Here is a 14,975-nt window from a genome sequence, read left to right as displayed (position 1 = left end):
CCCCCCCCCCCCCCCCACCTAAGAAATTTTCAGTCGCATCTGCTGCTGCCCTCAGATTCAGCCCTTTCGCCATCTCTGGTTCCCACCCAGACAAGCCGTCATAGGAGACATACTGAGGAGAGATGAAACGGTTCAGATGGAGCAGCGAAGCAACGCACTGGCGGGGAAGAAACAGGAGCACGACGAGAAAACTCGCCGGATCACACAGCAGCTTAGCCTAAGCCACGTTTCACAGTCGCGAGAAGTCATGGTTTCACTCAGCTTAAAAAAAAAAAAATCCGAGCACCGATCACCTTGGAATGTAAAATGAGGGGAAGGGGGGACGAATTCTGGCCCTTCAAACGCCGTGTATTGATTATAACGGCGCCATGATTGATATACGAAAGGCTTACATTTCTGTATAATGTGACTCGTCTCCAATCTGACAGTTCTCAGGAGTACTAACATCGGTTGATCCTTCCGCCACTGTGTTTTTTTTTTCCAGTCAACAGTGTTTGTAATCAACTGAATGTGTTGCTTTGAAAATGACAGTTGGAAAATATATTTTAATTTTTTTTCTTTAAAATATAACAGAAATATACATGTACCTAAACTTACAGATATTTGTAAATTTGTATATTTGCATGGAAATTACTGTATCACTATAAAATAGTTTTCGAATTATTACCCGAGCATTTATGTTTTGAGTTGTCCCAGAACCTTCAATAGATAAAGTTATTTGATAACCGTTCCCTGAATAACTTTCCAGTATCAACTGCGCCCATAATAAGAATAAAAATTAAACATTCAATTATCTTATTGTCATTTTTTTAAATTTATGCGTGAATGAAACATCAATTAAAGTATAAAATTATGCGCTAATTTTTTGTAGGAAATACTCAGTAATATTTCGAAAAAAACGTATTTCATATATGCAAAAATAACAATAGCCATGTTCAGTACAGGCTTACAATATGTTTATTATAGTATGTATTACGAACTATTGTTTTGGAAAGCTGGTTTCCAAAGACATATTTTGTAAATGTACATTTTATTAGGTAAGTACCACTTGAACTACATTTAAAAACTGTCGAATTCAAGGAAAGTAAAAAATACAAAGACTTAACAAATGACGTCGGGCCAAAAAAAAACCGCGCCAAAGCATCAGCGCTGTTTGGATTGGCTGCGCATCGTCTTTAGTTGCCGCAGGGTCAACTTTCACCAGTGGCGTAGTTTGTGCGGTCAGCCTATCCGCTGCCAGCTGTTTCAGGGACTTCCGGTTGGCTTCCGGTAGGTAGGCTGCCGGAAATACCGGAACTCATTAACAAAATAATTATTTTGTTATTTCACATGGATGAAGTGTTATCAATATATATATATATATATATATATATATATATATATATATATATATATATAGTCATGGCCTCAACTCTATTATTGTTGCCGAATATCACAACTTTTTAAAATTATGAGTATCAACTTTTTTTAATAATTTTCTCATGATAAACACAGCTTATAGTGTTATAGTGATGTGGTTATTTATTTGGACACGGACTTAACCAGGAGTCACAATGCCATGACGGGCCTGACGTGTCCAGAAACCAATGCAATACAAGGTCGTCGTGACGAAATACGCGCCCCGACGCGACAGCTCGCAATAAGTAGATTCAAATTCTAATTTATCCGTGTCGCACCGCATCACAGAGAGAAAAACGGAAACTTTTCAAAAATAAAATTCAAAAATATTTTCCTACTTGGTAAATCTTTATGCTGAAAAAAAAAATAAATTTCGTTTTACGCGTGGGTACACGTTCCATATTTCGATGGTTTATGTAAACGGGTATCATCGCGTTTATGGTCAACGTAATTAATCAACATTTAGTTCAGATTTAATTTAATAATGGATCAGTTCAACGAAAGTTCAGGGTATCCATAAACTAATTCCCCAGTTTAAATGGCATACTGTAAATGTTTAATTTAGAATATTTAAAACAAGTCATTCATCAAATTGAAGCAAAACTAACCTAGTTTTTCTTTAAAAAGAGCAATATGTGCACCTTTAGTTATACCGCACACATCTAATCTAAAGTCCAATACTTCCTACACTTTGGTTAACATTTTCGGAGTTATGGAAGCAATAGCCTCTTCAATTCCGTGTCTCAACTCTGGCAGATTATTAGGTAGCGGCGGAACGTAGACACGACCTTTTATAAAGTCCCACAGGAAATAAAATCGCATGGCGTTATGTTAAGTGAAGGTGGAGGTAGGCAAAAAAGAGCTCTGTCGTCTCGACCATTATGACCAAACCAACGGTCATGGACTTCGACGTTAAACCACTCTCGTGCAAAGAGATTCCAATGGGGAGGGGCGCAATCTTGTTACCAAATAAAGTTTACAGTTTCACCCTCTACCAATCAGAGACAGAGCCATTACTTTGCGCTGCAGGCGAGAATACAACAAAGCAGTATGCATGCGTTAATTTAAAACTGTTTGAGTTACTCTTTAATTGTGACCTTTAACCAAAAATTACAGCGCTTTTTGTTGATACTATTAAAATTTACAACTGGGGTATTATTTTATGAACATGCTTTATTATTATGACATTGTATTGTAGGACTACGGAATAAAGCTAAAAAAATAATAATAAATAAAATAAAAAGCAGTCTAAATAGCGTTTGTTTTCGTAAGTTGAAGTATATAAAATAATCTTAATCTCACTTCAAGCCAGCACTGTTTTTAGAGCATTATATACTACATTTTATCGACGCATTTGGCAGGGGAATATTTGCCGTCAACCAATTTATAGTTCATGTTAAATGTTGTCATGGTATTGTGAACTTACACTGTTAACTACGTCTAATCGGATTTGACGTGTCGTGTGCGTCATGGCCTGGCCGAGCGCACGAGCTCTGAGAGCGCGCGGTTGCTAAGGGCGACAATGACTGGCGCTTCGCACGCCCCACAGCCTCTACGCGACAGGGAGCTAACTGACGTGCAGGTATCTTGTCGGTGACGCGGCTCTATGTGACTTGTAGCGAGCGGTAACCCTGTCATTATATGATGGAATATCAAAGATAAAGGCTCCCTGCACGTCCCTATACCACATAACGTTACTGTGTGTTTAATTTTTTGACGTGACAACGTCTAACAAATCGATGAACACCGGCTGTACGCACGAAAAAGTGTCCCGTAACGTATATTGTCCCGTTACGCTGTGTCTCTCTCCCACTCGATTGGAACAACCATGGATTTGACTTTTTCGAGGCACATTAAACTTGAAACACTCCCATTCGTTTCCTACTTTTCATATCATCGTCCTATCCTTAACAGAATAACACAGATTGGAAGAAGTTAAATAGCAAACATGTATAAAAGTTATAGTTAAAATAATCTGTTCGTTAAAGTAATAAACATATTTGAATTAATGAGTGCAAATAAAAGTAAATTTATCGATTAAATTGTAGATTTCATTTCACTCCTTTGTATCCATACAAAATAGTGATAATTCAATAAAATTTATTCAATTTTATTCATAAAAGTATGCAATCATTTCATCAATGTTTTTTATGACGTTGTCACGTTAAACTACCGTCCGAAAACCGACTTTACAGACAGCCAATTTTTTTATATTTAGAAATGTCCGTGAAAACATACATTTTAGATTTATTCACTTAAAAGAAAAATATACACACGTAAAAGACGAAACCATGAAACTTGTACAGAAACATGCAAAGGCTTTTAAATGCTATTCGTAATCAGACACTTTTAATAAATCTTGAGCGGTCTGTAAATGGCGCGGTAACACGTGGAGCTCTTCGCGCCGTTTGGCGACCCCAGGCGGCCATCTTAACAGAAACACAGACCAAGCGACGACTGGTAAAAACTTATTTACATTGACTGAACCAAGTAGGGGGAGCAATTAATTCAAAAACAACTCATCCAAAAACAAGCTTATTTATTCTGTATATAATCCTTAAGAAAGGCGTGCTAAAGGTAATTTATTTAAAATTTTATATATTTTCCCAAAAATATTATTATAAACTAAAAACATTTCTTAGAATAAAGTGTACATTCCTGCAAGGTCAATGCAGTGTATATCAAAAAGGCTGTGTTTTGTTGTCTTTTAATTTCTTCTTCACATAAAGTGGGCCCAACTTCGTATAGGTAATCATATATTAATTTTCTAAGAGTTCTATCTAATTAGAAGGTTAGATTGCATCTGTCAGAGAAACACTCCAGGGTCGTCTCTTTCTCTTGCACTATTTCATACGTGACGGAGTGTTCCTTTTATATTATTACTACCGTTAAAGACGGGAAATTTGGATTTTAAAATACCATTGATTCCACAATCTAGGTGCATCAAGGCTACGCACCAGCAAAACCGGGACGCCAATATTCAGCTTCATTTTGTGTGAAGGCAGTTAACCCCTAGGCAAGACATGACGTACGCATCAAACGACAGCGGGTAACAAATTCAAATCAACGCCATATATTGACGAAGTTCTAAACTAAACTGTCATTAGAGCCCTTTGTTCGCTAACAGCCACGAGCTTCACTGAGCCGATGAGTTTCGCCAAGGAGGACAGGAAGTTACCAGACCTTATTATATGTTCGTGTGGCGGACATAGAGAAAAGACACAAACTCACTGTTTGTGTGTCTATGACCAACCTCCTATATTTTTTCTATTATAAAACTGAATTTATCCCCTTTTCACTTCCTTAGGGATGAAATTTCATAATCATATTTAGTCTATGTCACTTTCCGGCCCATAATCTATCTATATACAAAAATAATCGAGTCGATCCGTTGCTCCGTTGCTGGTTGAAAGAAGGAAAAAAAGACGAAGACACTTTCGCATTTATAATATTGGTAGGGATAATTTTTTTCCATTCATCTCTTACAAATTATACCCTTCTTCTGGCTATAGTTTTTCGATATTCTATCAGTAAACAAATGTTGTCTTGTTACAGTCGTCATATTCTTCGTTGTTCTCACAGGCGGTCACAGTACGGTTCGCGGACGCTTCGACCCCTACTGACCCTGGATGGCCTGCGCGTGGCTTCAACCCTGACTGACCCCGGGTAGACTGAGCGTTGCTTCAACCCCGACTGACCCCGGGCGGACAGAGCGTGGCTTCTGACCCAACGGACCCAGGGAGGGCTGAGCGTAGCTTGGACCACATCTGACCCAGGGAGGGCTGAGCGTAGCTTGGACCAAAACTGACCCAGGGAGGGCTGAGCGTAGCTTGGACCACATCTGACCCAGGGAAGGCTGAGCGTAGCTTGGACCACAACTGACCCAGGGAGGGCTGAGCGTAGCTTGGACCACAACTGACCCAGGGAGGGCTGAGCGTAGCTTGGACCACAACTGACCGAGGGAGGGCTGAGCGTAGCTTGGACCACAACTGACCCAGGGAGGGCTGAGCGTAGCTTGGACCACAACTGACCCAGGGAGGGCTGAGCGTAGCTTGGACCACAACTGACCCAGGGAGGGCTGAGCGTAGCTTGGACCACAACTGACCGAGGGAGGGCTGAGCGTAGCTTGGACCACAACTGACCCAGGGAGGGCTGAGCGTAGCTTGGACAACAAACTGACCCAGGGAGGGCTGAGCGTAGCTTGGACCACAACTGACCGAGGGAGGGCTGAGCGTAGCTTGGACCACAACTGACCCAGGGAGGGCTGAGCGTAGCTTGGACCACAACAGACCGAGGGAGGGCTGAGCGTAGCTTGGACCACAACTGACCCAGGGAGGGCTGAGCGTAGCTTGGACCACAACTGACCCAGGGAGGGCTGAGCGTAGCTTGGACCACAACTGACCGAGGGAGGGCTGAGCGTAGCTTGGACCACAACTGACCCAGGGAGGGCTGAGCGTAGCTTGGACCACAACTGACCCAGGGAGGGCTGAGCGTAGCTTGGACCACAACTGACCGAGGGAGGGCTGAGCGTAGCTTGGACCACAACTGACCCAGGGAGGGCTGAGCGTAGCTTGGACCACAACTGACCCAGGGAGGGCTGAGCGTATCTTGTACCACAACTGACCCAAGGAGGGCTGAGCGTAGCTTGGACCACAACTGACCCAGGGAGGGCTGAGCGTAGCTTGGACCACAACTGACCCAGGGAGGGCTGAGCGTAGCTTGGATCACGACTGGCCCCGGGTTGGACTGAGCGTGGCTTCGACCCCGACTGACCCCCCGGGGGAGGGGGAGGGGGCTGAGCGTGACCTAGACCGGAGAGCAGTTGCTCAACTACCGCGGAGTCGGCGACCCGTGTCGGCAGGGCGAGGGGCCACAGGCCGCTCCGGCAAGCCCCGGCCGGAAGCGATGCTCCGAGGAGCCGTTATGGAGATTGCATCCGCGCCTCACCTCTCAGCCGTTATTCCGAGAATTTTCCGAGAATCACTCTTCGTTCAATGCGGCTTGAGTCCCTGTCACACAGTCAAACTTTCTCTTCCAAACACATTCCGATATGTTTTATCATATAATTTTCGAGGATAACGAAAGAAACGCTAGCCATGTTCATTTGACAAGTTGGATGAATTGAGTTTCAACAAAAAAATTTGCGTATAGAGCGGGTTCTAAAATAAGTTGGTAAGTTGGATGCGATCGGCCAATGAAAATCGCGCCTAGCGAAAACTGAAATGACATCGGTTTCCGTCTCATAGATTATTTAAATGACCGATTAAAGAGTTAAAAAATCAAATAACTAAAATAATGCTGATATGAATATCATATGGGAAAACATTTAATGCGTAAAAAATGAAATTATATTTATATAAATGGATCACTTCTCTGAAAATATATTACATTAAGTATGTAACGAATAGGTATAAATGCAATTTAAAAATATTAATGTTCCAAAAAAAATTTAATTCGCCTACATAATAAATTTAAATATCTGTCTGGCACTGTGATGCATTATTTATTTTCAAAATTGAGAAATAAAAAGCGAAGTTTGAGATAGCTCAGACCAAAAATAAACCATTAGTTTGATATGATTTAAAACAAATTTGAGGTTATCTGTCAAATTGGAAGCGATTTTCCGTCGAATACTTCCTCTGCAACTCTATTGTAAAATATATTGGAGACGAATATTAGAGAGTGTGACAGGGCCTTTACAAACAGTAAAATAAGCACCCGCGGTTGTCGCACTTATCATCCCGCCTCACTCTCACAAATACAATCCCCTGACTAGGCGAGCCCCTTAACAACTTCACTGGTAGCTAGAGTCCGGAAAAATTCGCGAATTCATTTCGTGACAAGATGAAATTCAAACACGTGTACAATTCTGCTGGTCCTGCTATTGGCTCGCAGTTTAACTGGAGTTCTCTGGGCCAATGAGAGACTATCGACCAAATAAGCATCGAATCACAAGCTACCAGTGGAGACGCCTCACAAGTTAGCAACCAATGAACACGAGCGTCTGCTTGAGAAATGCAGAGGATAGTGAGGCTATCCTAGAGGTCATTGAATCCGCGAATTTTTTCGGTCTCTACTGGTAGCTTTTCGGTAGGAACCAGACAACAGCTCCCTGCCGCAACAGTGCAGATAAAAAGTCAGTCACTCTCCAACCTAAGCAAAACCACACACTTTTGACGTGAACATGTTTATAAATTGCTTCAATAGTGGGGGGCAATTCAAAAAACGAATGGTAACCAAATCGGGGGATACAGTTTGGTGTTGCAGCTACATATCTAGCATCTCCATCCAAAATTTAATTACATCACTGGATAGCTGAAGGATCAAAGAATTTGTTACGATAAGTGAAGACTGTGACTCATAGCTAGAGACCCGGAAAATTCGCGGGTTCGTTTCGTGTTATGCTAGAATTCAAATAATTATACCTTAGTGCTGCTTCTGTCATTGGTTCACTGTTAATCTGAAAGACTGAGGGCCAATTAGAGACCCTCACTCCTAGAAGTGTCGAATCACAGGCCACCCAGTCGAGACGACACACAAGTCAGCAGCCAATGAACAGTTGGCATTTGCCCGAGTGTGTAGAGGATATTGGAGTCTATCCTGGAGGTCATTGAACCCGCGAATTTTCCGGGTCTCTACTCATAGCGCGTGGTGAAGGTGGAAGCGACGCCATTCTGAGGTAATTTTGCTGCGTTTCGAGATTTCCATTTAGTATAACTTTTGAATCGGAGAAGCCACGACGTCCGTTTGAGTTTCAATCGTCAGCTTTCATCAAAATCTATCGATTGCATGTATAAAACATTAGTGTAAAATAGTTTCAGTAAATATATATGATGTTAAAATAAAAATAAAAAATAAAATATATATAATGTCGGCCTATACGCGATTTCTTAAAGTTCAAACATGATTATAACACATAACATAGCGTATTTTATATTTTATATAGAAAATATTACCTGTTACGTACATGTATTCACATATAACACACGGCCGTGTCCATGACACAGCCACATCCCATTTTTTTTTTATTATATTTAAAATTCAAATTCGCAATTAACAATAAAAACTTTAAATAGCTAAAACTCAATTCTATATTACAAATTTATTGCATTACAGCCCATAATCTCGTACCACGGCTGAAATACAAAAATAACTCAACTTAAACTTCCTAACAAAACAGTACTTTTTAATAGTAAAAAAAAATCCTCAAAATATATTTTTAAAAACGAATGTTTTTTTTCTCCATTATTATAGTTTATTATTGTATGGTTATATGTACCCTACTACCTCATTAAAGAGGTTTAGTTCCAAGAAATGCCTCCCCCTCCCCTTTTTTTACTGACGGATGCGCGTATCTTGCTGTTTTCGAGTTACGTCCTTCTCTGTTTAAATTGAGACAAAGTTCGATAACATATGAGTTGTTGCAAACAGCTATAAAGACGGAACGTATTTAAACGAACTAAGTCTCGGAAATCTTCGTGTGCAGACATGGGGCACGCGGACAGTACTCCACCAGGATCTGCCGTTCCGAAACCCGGCCGGTGGTTTTTCTCAGTCGATAGATTCTCTGGGCCGAACCGTCGGATGCTGGTTTCGGTTTTGCGGTCGGCGGCTCCGCGCGAGGCCGCAACCACACTTTCTCCCGTCGAGCCGACTGCTCGTCGTGCCTCAACACCTGGCGTTGCAGCGGGACTCCTCGCGAGCGCCGTGAAAGTAGCGTCGTCACTGGAACACTGCCCTCGTGTCGTGTTGAAAACCACCAAGTACCAAAGCACTCGCCAAAAAGAAGTACCACACACGCTGATTTCATTTACGATAAATAGGGCCATGCACAGGGTCATGCATAGGGACCGGAAAAATTCGCGGGTTCAATGACTTCTAGGATGAACTCCATAGTTCTACGTACACTCGGTCAAATGCCACCCACTCATTGGCTGCTGTCTTGTGAGACTTCCCAACGTAGCGGCCTGTGATTCTTAAAAAGCTTTGGTTGGGTGTTTCTCATTGGCTCAGAGTAATCCAGGTGAGTTGTGAGCCAATAGCAGAGGCATCACTGAGGTATAACTATTTGTATTTTAGCCTGTCGCAAAATGAATTCGCGAATTTTTCCGGTCTCTAGTCATGCATATTTCGTGAAAAGATTCCCAAACTGACTGAAAGTAGAGTTACTGTAGCATCGTCTGCGTTTCGTGATTGAGTTTCTTTCAGGTACACGTCGACTGTTCCAACACACAGTAATTCAGCGCGGAAGGAAACGCGTCCCGAGTGGTTCGGTCAAATAAGGCGACGACCTCTCTCGCAGACGGCAGCCAATCACAAGGAATTATCCGGTGGTGCGGGTGTACCTTGATGCAGTCCAATACGAGTTCGAGCTGTTTCGCGAAAAATGCCTGCCCCTAGCCATGCATTTTTCGCGAGAAAAAGAAATATATCTGAAAGCTCGTTAGACTGCAACAGGGTTTTCCCCTCGAAAGCTGTTTCTTCCTTGCAATTGGCGGCCGTCTGCAAGAGAAGCCATTGCCTTATTCGACCAGGCCATTGAGGACACGTTTGCTTCCGCGCTGTAAAGCTGCGAACATGGGCCAACAGTAGACATGCACCTGCAAGAAACTTCGACCAATCACGAAACACAGACGATGCTACAGTGTTATAACTCGCATTATAACAATCGGACACTTTACGAGAAAAAATACATGCTCTCAGTATAGAACAACGCAAGCACACACCATGAACTTGTGGAGACAAAACGTCTTGTTTCGATTTTCAATTTAAGATTTTTTTTCCCAGCTGTGAAAACGAATAGGATGCCAAAAAATACACATAAATGAATGAAATTATAACAAAAACCCTAATCATTAGAGACCGGAAAAATTCGCGGATTCATTTCGTGATAGACTGAAATTCAAACTTGTGTACATTTCTGCTGGTTCTGCTATTGGCTCGCAGTTTAGCTGGAACTCTCTGGGCCAAAGAGAGACTATCGACCAAAGAAGCGTCGAATCACGAGCAACCCAGTGGAGACGCCTCACAATTTAGTACCCAATGAACAACGTGTTTACTTGAGAAATGCAGAGGATAATGAAGGCTATCCTAGAAGTCATTGAATCAGCGAATTTTTCCGGTCCCTACTAATCATGTAAAATAGGGTTTAAAGTTTAATTTCGATTGTGTAGTAAGACGTATCCTGTTCAGAAAAGTTCAGATATGGTTACAAATATTGATTTCCGTAGTTTTTTTTAAAAGGCGGTCGTTCATACCAAATCACACACTATACTGAGAACATTCGATATAGACCTGGAAATGAGCTTAGTTTTCTAGTGTATCATTCTATACTGCACTCACTAGGAAGCCAACTGCAGACAATTTATTTTTTGTTGCAATGGCTTCTGCCGCATTTTTTCTCTTCCCTATCATATTATTGATATATTTATTTATTTTTTGCTTGATTTGTGTCCTTCAGGGTGCGAAAATGCCAGCAAAACAAATAATGGTATGCATTCCAATCTGTCTTCAAATAATAAAAAAATTTGCGCAGGTCTAGTAAGTTCGCATCCAACGTCGGTCGTGGGTCTTTACAGAATGGGTTTATAAACAGAGTTAGTTGGTAAGCCTAACACTCCCCCCCCCCCCCCCCAATAAAGCCCAAGGCGGTCGGCGACATTGTCTAAGAATGGATGTGGACTGACTACTTGCGCAAGATGGGCAGTAGAAATGTTTTGAGTTCGTCACTCAACGGCTTCTTCAAAAGCGGACGCAGGGAAGAGGTTAGGGGTGATATACCCTCCCTCTTTTTCAAGAAGATATGGATTTTTTTTTAATTATCAATATTCTGTTCATGTATGAGATGCCACGTGTCCTGCGGCTACTACTGTAAGCTAGAGACCGAAAAAAATCTCGGTTTCATTTCGCGATAGGCTAGAATCCAAGTGCGTGTAACTTACTGTCGCTTCAGTAATTGGGACACAGTTAGCCTTAAGGACTGTGAGCCAATGAAGGTCCCTCAACGGAAGAAGTATATAATCACTAGAGACCTGCAAAATTTGCGGTTTCGATGGCCTTTAGGATAGACTACACATACCCAGTGCCGTGCTTAGTGGGGGGGTTGGGGGGTGTTTTCTCCCCCCACACAAATCGACAGAGGGGGCGAAATTTTCTACAGGAGGCGAAAAATCAAGGAGGTATGTACATACGGCTATCTTTTTTATTTATTTTCAAAATAAATTTGATAATTAATTAGTTTTGTAAAACTGTTTTATTTAATGTAATAACTGATAAAGTAATCATTGTAAGCACTAAAAGTCAACAACCACCTCATCTTAACAGAACAAATACTAATATTAATTACGTCTCTTTACGTCAACGTCACATACATAATTCACCATACTGGCAACTCTCACTTCCAACAACAGAGCGCAGCATCGGTACTGTTCATTGCACTTTTACGTAAGTGCTCCTTTCTTTTAGTATGAAATCAATATCATTTACTTGTTAATATTGTGTGTTGTTGTGTAAGATGTATGAATGGGTGTATTTCTATTTCTAATGAGAGATTTATATTTCTGTTTTACTTCTATGCATCATGTCTAGTAAGTACCTCTATACAATGTCCTTTTGTATGGTGTTTTATTGCTGTTAATTGCATGACATCTTCGGTCAAACTGCATAATGGAATACCAAAACATAATTTATTATTGTAGTTACTTGTAGAGCTGTACCAATACGAATCGGCAGAAGCCGATTTTGCCGATATTAGTAGAAACGGCGTTTCTGACGATTTCCGATGCGCTTGTTAATTTTCGGCTGATATTACTGAAAAACGAAAGTGTCAGCCATAACCTTAAAATCTACGAGTACCCTTTTCACTTTTCATAGTAGTACTGCATTCTTTCAACTGGCATTATTTCTTAGAAACATTTGCCAGCCGTTCTTATCAAAATTTAACATTTTTTTATCAGTAATGTTTTTTTTTAATTTTAATGCATCATAAATAAATAACTACCATCACGGTAAAGATAGATATAAAAAATAATTATTTGTTCACATCATAGCTGCGGAAAAAAATGCTTGACCGGGAAGTTTTTTTAACAACTCATTTCAAGTTTAAAACTTAAATTTAAAAGATAATGGAAATCCACAAGTAGAAATTAACATAGAACAAAGAACATACAATGTGTAATTTACCCATTATACATCTCAGTGTCACGGTAACTATAGTGCAAATATGGTAGCTTATCATACTTCTGCAGTAATTACGGTATTTTCACAGAATCTTGTTATTTTTAAGATAATTAACTTAAGGTAAATATTGGGTTTTGTGCTGTAGTTATGGTAAATCTGCTATAATTCTTCGTAAGTTGCTATTCATTTGTGTTCACATTTACGTGCACTATTATTGTTTTGGACAGTTAAATAGACAGATGTTTCTTATTATTGCTTCTCAGTTATACATGGTTTGAATATTATTTATGTGAGAGAGGATATTTAAAAGTATTTTAAGAAACTGCTTATTCTACAAAATTAGAGTATGGTGCTTGCACAGAAGTTACACCTAATTTTGGTTTGTAGTAGGCCAAAGGTTAATGTAAACAAAATTAGGATGGCAATGCACTAACTTAAGTTACCACAAATACGTCCAAACAAAATTTAAAATAAAAAACTGTATGAAATTATGCAAGATAATTAAAGTAAAGCACGTGTAATTTGTGGTGCTGTACGATCATGTGGCGGGGGGAAAAGAGTGTTTTCCCTTGTATCGGTTCGGAATAGGCGTATCGGCAACATCTGTATGTGTGTATCGGCATATCGGCGTATCGGCAAAAATTTGTGAATAGGTACAGCTCTAGTTAATTGTATTATAATTAACTGTTTGAGTGCTGATTTTCATATCTTAAAAACAAATGCATTAAAATTGAACAATATTTTCTTAAAGGCATCGAGATTACATGAAACATTAAAAAACGTTGGTTACTAATTCGCAAAAATACATTTTTGAGATAGGTACATAATATTATTTAAATGCGAAATCAACGTACCAAAAAATAAAATCTTAGGCCATCAGAGTTGAAGTATTCGTGGCTCAATTATAAAATTCAATAATAAATAAATCACAACATACACCTGACCCATTTCAATATCTCAATCAAACAATCAAGATTATACAATTTGATATTAAAATAAAAATTGATGAGTTTATATTTTTATATTAAAAAATCTATTTTGCCTAAACATTTTAGAAAATAACTTATTTTTATTGGCTCGGAAAGTATGTATATGTAGTCTATGTGTTACACAGTGATTGCGTCAGTATAGTAAATTACCTAATTTTACAGATATGGACTCACACCCTCTTGCAAAGCGGAAATATGCTAAACTTTCTGGAGCTCAGCGAAAGCGGCAAAAGCGACTGCACGACGAAGAAGATAAAATACAACGAGCTTCTTTGCTAACATTTTTAAATCCAGGCACAGGCCCTGCTCCATCTATATCTACATCTGTGGAAACTTAAGGTTCAATTGTAAGTGAAAAGTTGTTACAAATTCATGTAAGAAGTTCTGAGAATTTATCTGAAGAAATATTTCCAACTTCAATACCGAAACAAACAAGCAGTTCAAATACTGAGCAATCTGGGCTCATTTCTTTGTAAGTATTGTTTCAGGATTTTTGTTTATACGAAACATGTTCATTGTAAATTGTTCAATTTTTATCAATTTGAATTTATTTCAGGGAATCAACTTCCCTTGAAAAAAAATTGAACACTCATTAAGGAATTGCGCAGTTCAAGATTATACTTTTTTGAACTCTGTGATGGATTTTGATCCAGCTCAAACTTTAACAGACTTCCCACAAATAAAAACATTGAAGAGTTCCAAAGGTTTTTCTGAAGCAGTAATAGTATCTACAATACCAGAACTAGCAAGCAGTTCAATTACTGGGAAATCTGGGCTCATTTCTGTGTAAGTATTGTTTCAGGATTTTTGTTTATACGAAATATGTTTATTGTTAATTATTCAATTTTTATCAATTTGATTTTATTTCAGGGAAACAACTAACCCTGAAAAAAATCTAGATAACTCATTAAGGAATTGTGCAGTTCAAGATGATACTCCGTTGACCTCTCTGATGAATTTGGATTCATCTCCAAAAGTACTAATAGACTTTCTACCGAACCAAACTAATGAGATAGGCAACGACACAGAACTTGAAAATCTGCTCAGTCAAAAGTGGCCAAGTGATCCAATATATTATGGTGGCAGATCTGGCAGCGAACTTAATTTTGAGACCAAGAAATTTCTACTCAAAGTAGGGCCTTGTCAGCCAACAAAGGACCAATGTCAGTTTCCTAAAAATAAGTATGGGGGCCATTTTACCCCTGCTATTTACCAACAAAGGCATCCAAAAACTGGCAAAGAAATAGCTCGTAGCTGGATCCATTACTCAGTGAAACATGACAGACTTTATTGTTTCTGTTGCTGGCTGTTCTCCAAAGTCACCGAGTCATTCCTTGGATTCATCTGTATACCAGGAGATGAAGCAAGAGCCACTGACTTCGTGGTTAAAATTCTCTCTTTCTTGGAAAA

General features: G+C 39.7%; 1 protein-coding gene across 3 annotated transcripts in view; it reads right to left on the bottom strand.

The window, feature by feature from the left end:
• LOC134533443 (mucin-5AC-like) overlaps positions 1 to 14,975 on the bottom strand; it is a 207,968-nt gene that overhangs the window by 88,624 nt on the left and 104,369 nt on the right. The window lies entirely within an intron of this gene.

The sequence above is a fragment of the Bacillus rossius genome, chromosome 1, assembly GCF_032445375.1.
Source record: "Bacillus rossius redtenbacheri isolate Brsri chromosome 1, Brsri_v3, whole genome shotgun sequence".
Taxonomy (NCBI): domain Eukaryota; kingdom Metazoa; phylum Arthropoda; class Insecta; order Phasmatodea; family Bacillidae; genus Bacillus; species Bacillus rossius.
Note: the sequence above shows the minus strand (reverse complement) of the source record. Positions and strands in the feature narration are given on the sequence as shown.